We start from the raw sequence: 7,302 nt of genomic DNA, 5'->3' as shown, positions 1-7,302 counted from the left end.
TGGGGCTGGGGCTGAGGGCAAGGCTGAGCTGGTGCTGCGGTGGGGTGGGGCTGAGGCTGGGGCTGGAGCTGGGGCTGAGGCTGGAGCTGGGGCTGGGGCTGAGGTTGGGCTGAGGAGTGGGGCTGGGGCTGGGCTATACTGGGCCTGAAGTGGAACTGTGATAAAACTGGGTCTGCCCACTTTAGGAAGGGACTTTGGTGGCACCGTGGATGTCATATTGGGCTGCTATCTATGATTCACTCTACTACACATTGGAGCCCTGATGGCACAGTGGTTAAGCTCTCAGCTGCTCATTACACTGTTGTCCATTAGAATCCACTGGCCGTGGAATACATACGTGGAAGCCTTCTCTCATAAAGATCAAGCTGTTTAAAGCCTTAGAAGGAAGTCCTACTCTGTCGGTTGGGTCCCTTTGAGTTGAGATCAACTGGCGGCAATGGATTTTCTCTGACATGTGCGGGACCAACCCTCTGAGCATGCGGAGGGGTGGGGCTGAGTGATGGATTCACATAGTCCCTGTCTACTTCCAATCAACCTGTGCAAGGCAAGCCACCTGGTCTCCCCTCGCCCCAAACCAACATGTGTCCCCGCTGTTGTCAGTTCCAATCCATCATGACTATGCAGCACAGAACAAAACCCCACGGCCCCGCGCCATCCTCACAGTGGTTTCTACACTCCAACCATGACCCGTTTGGAATCTGGGAACAGCAAGACAAGGTTGGTGATGGAAAGCTAGATACTGTGTTGGAGAGGAAGACTGAACACGCATGCCCTCGAGCTGCAGCTGAGGGAGAACAGTACACACGGAGGACCGCCGGAAGACGCCCAGAGTGTCGAGCAGAAGGGGAACTGGTGCCCGGGGCGGGCAAGTGGAGCATTACCCCTACGACAGTGCTCAACGGTGCCAGCAGCTGCTAAAGATGGCCTTTGAAGCCTTGACACAGATGGATGGCATTGTTACATTGTTACTGAGTTTTAACTGCCCACCTTGTAGAACAGCTAGCTCTAATAGCATTGTTACATTGTTACTGAGTTCTCACTGCCCACCTAGCAGAATAGCCGGCTCTAATAGCATTGTTACATTGTTACTGAGTTCTAACCTCCCACCTGGCAGAACAGCCAAATCGAAAACTGCCCCTACCCCAGACCAGTACTATAAAACCCTTCCTCTTCTCCCAGGCAACATGACTTCGGGGCCCTCTCCTGGGAGCTCAGGAGGCTCCCGTCCCTTTCTCTGCTCTTCCCTCCCTCCCGGGAACTCTGAAATCAACCTTTAAAACGGGTTTCTATCTTTGCCGTCTTTCTCTCCGCTGCCAACTCAAAACCTGTCCTGGAGGGAATGCGGGAGGAAGGCTCCCTGAGCTTGAGGATGGGGAAACGTCAGTCACGATGTACTTCGGACCCGAGGGACTAGTCCCTGGAGAAGGATATCCCACTTGCCACAGCGGAGGGTCGATGGACAGGGAAGGCCCTCAGGAGATGGGTTGACACAGTGGCTGCACCGGGCTCAAACATGCCTCTTTGGGGAGAAAGGTGTGCAGGTCCGAGAAACAGCTTGTCGGAATCAACTCAACAGCTAAGAGAAGCCAGTGGGGCGTGGAGACGTGTGAACAGACGAAGAGGCTCGGGTCAAGAAATGGCTCACACAGTTGTACAAGTGGGCCAGTCCCGTCTGGCTCAAGCCCAGGGTCAGCTGTCAGCTGGAGGCTTCTCCTGACTCCTGCAGCTGCAGGGGCTGACGGGCAGGGAGATGGAGCAGGAAGACCACAGGCTGGTGGATGCTGAGCTGAGGGAATCCGAGGTCGGAGGTCCACTGATGGTGGCTGGGGTCGGCAGGCAGCATGGCAGGAGGTGGACAAGCCAGGTGCAGGATGCAGACCCAGCAGCAGGCGTGAGCTCCACCCACACACTGTCAGTCTGCACGCCCGAATGAACCCCCCTCGGGGGTACCAAGGCTGGGCTCAAGCACAGAAGCAATGGTAAGGATGGCACAAGACAGGGCGATGTTTCATCCTGTTGTACATTGGGTCACTATGGGCCAGAACCAGCTCAATGGCACCTAGCCACACCCTGATCCCCCCACAACTGCTTGGCTGCTTCCCAGAAGATCCCATGATGGCGCTGACCACACTGTGTTAGATCATTTCATGGGGAGTCCTGGTCCACTCGCGTTCACACAGAACCTAATTACCGCAGGAGATGTGTGGAAATTGTCTGGGAGACGTAAGTGCTCAATAAAGGGGAGTCATTGACTCCTACAAAAGGCAGGAGTTTGCTGGCAGCCTCCGGTAGCTACCACCTCCATTACCTTGGGACCAGGGGAAATAGATGGTGCCCAGCTGCCATTACTAAACGTATTGATGGAGGACTAAACAGACTGCTCTTGATCCAAATGGGAGAATGTGTGAAACAGAACCTCAAGTGGAAACCAGACTTACTAGGGCCCCTGAGATGGGAGAAACCTTGATATGAATGTATGAAATACTGACACACACTCCCATCTGTAAACTAAGCGACAGGTTAAGCCAATTAATAATACATGTTTTTTTGTCACCTGCCCTGTGGCCAGCTGACTTCCTGTGGGAGGCAGAAGGGTCTTTCCCCAAGTTGTCCTCCAAATGTATGCCAAATCCAAGACGCTGCTTGCTCCACGTGGTAAATGACTGCACACGTGGAGGTCAATGCAAGCTGCTTCGAGGTTACCTCCCTGAGGGTGATCAGCCATCTAGAGCAATCAGACTCTATAGTCTGTCCCACTCCCTCCTGATAAGGATAGTGGGTTGTCTCCCTGGAGGAGAGCCCGAAGACAAGGTCAAGCCAACTCAAGAACGACCAAGGTTAGGCTGCCCTTGAATCTAGGGTCCGCCCATCTTGTCACATGTGTGCCCTTAGTGCCCCCCCCTTCCGATTGTGTGCACCCCCCTAGCTTGTCCTCCTCTGATTGATGTATGCTGATTGTACAACCTCTTCCTATTATGATGTCATCAGGGGGGCTTGCAGGTCCCCGAAAGTGTATATAAGGCGTGATTGGAAATATTGACGCTCTCTCTGTGTGTACCTGGCTACTGAGATCATGGCCGTCCCCCGGAGGTGAGCAATCATATGCCTTATATTGTCTGATGTCTCTTTAATTTTACCCCTCAATTACACAACTGCCCCTTGGACCCATCCGATTGTGGGGGCTGGTACCCCACAGCCTCCTATGAAACCAATCCTTTCATCTTGAATGACAGCAAGGACAAGAGGGAACATTTCCCTTGGGCAGGCTATCCAGCTCCAAGCAAGCTGGTTGAGAACTGAGGGGAGGAGAGTATTGGCGATGAAGCCGTTGGGTGGAGCTGTGACAAGGGAAGAAACACAGTGCGGCGTAGGAAAGCCATGCCCCTGAGCTGGTGAACCGATGGGTGCCGGCTGACCCATACTGCCACCCCCACGACAGAAGGCATCTTCTTTAAAGGACGTGTGAGCTGGTCCTCAGAGGGTTTGGAAAAGAGAGAGAGGACATTGTGGCGCGGCCCGGGAGGTGGACCAGGAAGGAGGACGAAGGCTGCTTCTGTTAGGGATTGGTGTCCTGTCCAGTTTGGAGGGGCGCAGGCGGCACTGGGCACGGTGGACTTTTATCCTCCCACCCCCACGCCCAGCATCCTCAAACATTCCCTTCACCCATGGCAGAGAGGCTGCTTGCAAATGGTCTCTATTCCTTCATGCCAGAAGCCATTGCGAGATGTGACCGGGCAACTTCTATTTTGCTGGCTCTGTTGCTGAGCGTATTGGAAAAGCCCTTTCTCAAACTGCCACAGGCCATACCGCGCTTTCCCCTTCATTAGACAGAGCTTGCCCTGAGTCCCTCTAAACTCAGATGGTGCTAGGACGTAGAAGCTGGCAGCCACCTACCCGGAGCCCCTCCTTGCCTGCTCCTTGGCATTACATGGAAGCAGGTGGGATGAGGCTAATGTCAACCCAGGTGCAGGTGGATGCTGGCAGTTACCTACCTGGACTACCTCCTGCCCTCTTCTGAGTCACCTGGGGAGCAAGTGGGATGATGCTAACCTTTACCCAGGTGTAGACAGCGGACCAGTTTGAAAGCATGGCTCTCTCCAGCCTCTTTGTCCCCCTGCTCGATAGAGAATGAGTAGTTCAGGAGACCCTAATAATCTTTTATAAATGTAAGGTATTTCAACATCAGGAGGCCAGGTGAGCCAGGGGGTACGTGCTCGGCCGCTAACGGGAACGTCCATGGGTGTGGGTTTGAGTTCATCAGCCACTCCCTCCCTGGGAGAAAGCTGTTAGTCTGCAAGGGCTGCAGCCCCAGACACCCCATGGGGCAGTTCACTCTGTCCTCAGGGTGGATGTGATTGGGGATGGAGCTGACCACAGAGGGCTGGCACTGCACCCTGGCCGAAGGACGGACGTGGGGTGGATGGAGCAGTCAGCGTGGCCACATCCAGGAAGCGGTTCTGAGACATGCACTGGTGTGTGGTCGTTTCATCACCACAGAGCCCTCTGACTCCACGGCGTGCGCTCCTCACAGTTCCCTCGGCAGGGCCTGACCGTGCTCCGGTACAGTGCTGCACAGGGAGCCCAGCAGCTGGCCTGGAGGAACCAGAGTCCCTACCTTCCCCCCCTTTTTGCTGTGGTTAGGTCAGATCAGACTCACAGCACCCTGAGGAACAGCTGAATGAAATCCCCCCAGGTCTGGGGACACCCTCACAATCCATTCTGCTTTCCCTTGGATGCAGTCCCTATGCTAATCCATGTCTTTGAGGGCCTCCCTCATGTCCCTTGACCTTCTACTTGACCAAGCATGAGGTCCTTTCCTGGGAACTGGTGCCTCCTGATAACATGCCCACCGTGTGTGAGACTTCCTCTGGTCTCCCCACTCTCATTTCTAAGGGGCATTCTGGCTGTACTTGTTCCAATGGGCAGACCACGGCCTATTCACTATCCTTGGCCAATGCAAGATTCCAAATGCACCATCTTTGAAGCTCCACCTCCGCATCTCCTGTTCATTGTCCGGCTTTCGTGTACTCGTGGGGCCACTGGAAAACACCGTGATGGACCAGGTGCACCTTATACCTTTGCTGTGAAAGTCTTAAAGAGGGCTTTTCACACAGCAGATTTGCCAGGCCGCTGTGGGATTATAAAGAGACTTTTCCCCAGCTTTGTCTCCCCCAAAGACATGCCAAACATTAGGGGCTTTTTGCCAGCATATGGGGGAGGTCAGATGCTCAGAGACATCCTCCCTGAAGGCAGTCAGCTGCCAGATTACTGTCTGGTCCCACCACAAGAGGGGCCCACTCCCTGCTGTTAAGGACAATGGGCTACTTCTCCCTAAAGGCTTGAGACCTTTAGCTTGGTCCCTGTAGGTGGGGTTTACACCCTACTGATAATGGTTTCTATGGAGATCCAGAGAACAGGTCAAACCTGCTCAATGACATCCAAAGTTAGGCTGCCATCCCGAATCTAGGATCCGCCCTTCTTGTCACATGTGTACCCCCAATCCCTCCTCTTCCTATTACGTGAATACCCCTAGATCACCTCCCTCCCTCTGCTGTATTTTCTAAAGCACAACCCTTACCTGTGACGTATGTTTTCACCTGCAATTAGGGGGCTTGCATGTCCTCAGAGAATATAAAAGCCGTGGTTAGCAATAAATCTCTCTCTCTCTCTCCATGTGGACCACCAAGTGAGACTGAGGTGCACATGCTACCATGAAACGTGTCTGACTCCATTATTTCTCTCTCTCTTCTATCTTTCTTGCTCTCTATGACTTTATAATCTTTACTTATTATTGCTGTACAATTGCACTTACTGGCCTGTGATGATGTGTTAGGGGCTGGTCTACCCTCACAAGGCACAGTACATCGTGCGATTCCTTGCCTTCTGCTCCCAAGGGCCTGGACGGTGGATCCAAGTAAAACCAAATCCTTGTCCACATCGATGGTTCTCTGTCTGCCACGGCATTGCTCAGGGTCCTGTGGTGGGATTTTTGTTTCCACCCATCCGCAAATGCTCCGAGGCCTCCACACTTTGAGCAGGCAAGGCTGTCTGCTCTGCGTCTCCTTGGCTGTGAGTGAGCCTTCCTCCGAGCCTGATGCCACCCACCTTCCTCGTCATCGCCGCACAGGTGAGCTGCTCAGCGCCCAGATGCCGTGCGCACAGCAACAGCAGGCAACGCTGCCACCCACCTTCCTGATTTAAACCACAAAGTTGCTCCTTCATCTGTTTGAACACTGCCTCTTGGTCTACATCAGCTGTTCTCAACCTGTGGGTCGCAACCCCTTTGGGGGGTTGAGCGACCCTTTCACAGGGGTCGCCCGATTCATAGCAGTAGCAAAATGACAGTGATGAATGAAGTAGCAACAAACATAATGTTATGGTTGGGGAGGTCACCACAACCTGAGGAACTGAATGAAAGGGTCGCAGCGTGAGGAAGGTGGAGAACCACTGCTCTACATCCAGGTTCTGTATGAACACAAGTGATGTCGTGGATCTCCTAAAAATGTTTTTTCCAATGCTGTCCATAATTTGGTATGATACACACAGTCAAACTCCTTCTGCTTAGGCAAGAAAATACAGGTAAACACCTTTCCAGCTTCTCTGTTGTGAGCCAAGGTCCGTCTGACATCCGCTAGGGTCTCTCATTCCCGCTCACTTCCGAATCCTGCCTGAGCTTCTAACAGCTCTCGGTCAATGCCCTGCGGCCACGGTGTGTGAATGACCTCCCGCAGAACTGTGCTTGCCTGTGGTGCTGAAGAAGCGGGTTAGTGCTTTCCACAATCTGGAGCCCCCTTTCTTCAGATTGGGCTCAATTGGGCAGCCTTTCTGGTTGGTCCATTAGCCAAGTAGCCATCTTCCAATTTTTACGGCTTAGGCACACCAACACTTCCCGTGTGGCATCTGCTTGTGGCAGGGCCATAGACACTGGTCACCAATGAGCTGGCTCGGGCTCCCCGCAGCTCCACGTGGGTCAAGAGCAGACCTGAGCTCCAGAGGGCTTTCAACGGTTGGTTTTTCAGAAGGACAAGCCTCCCCCGGGTGGACTCCAACCTGCAGTCAAGCATGCTCAGCCTCCGAACCCTGCAGGGACTCAGCTCAGGGCCATGCTGCTGTGAGCTATGATGGGGTCCGTCCTGATCCATGGCGGCCACAGTGGAACGAGGTGCTGCCCATTCCTGCTTTGTCCCATCTCCTGTGTGGAGCGGACCTTTGTGGGCCATGGGGGTTTTGTTGACTGGTTTGGGGAACTAGATGGCCAGGACTGTCTTCCTAGGTGGCCTTAGGCTGGGAGCTCTGATGGCC

This window comes from Echinops telfairi, unplaced genomic scaffold (genome assembly GCF_000313985.2).
Source record: "Echinops telfairi isolate 266 unplaced genomic scaffold, ASM31398v2 ScPeMD7_7458;HRSCAF=8496, whole genome shotgun sequence".
Classification (NCBI taxonomy): domain Eukaryota; kingdom Metazoa; phylum Chordata; class Mammalia; order Afrosoricida; family Tenrecidae; genus Echinops; species Echinops telfairi.
This window is presented reverse-complemented; position numbering follows the sequence as displayed.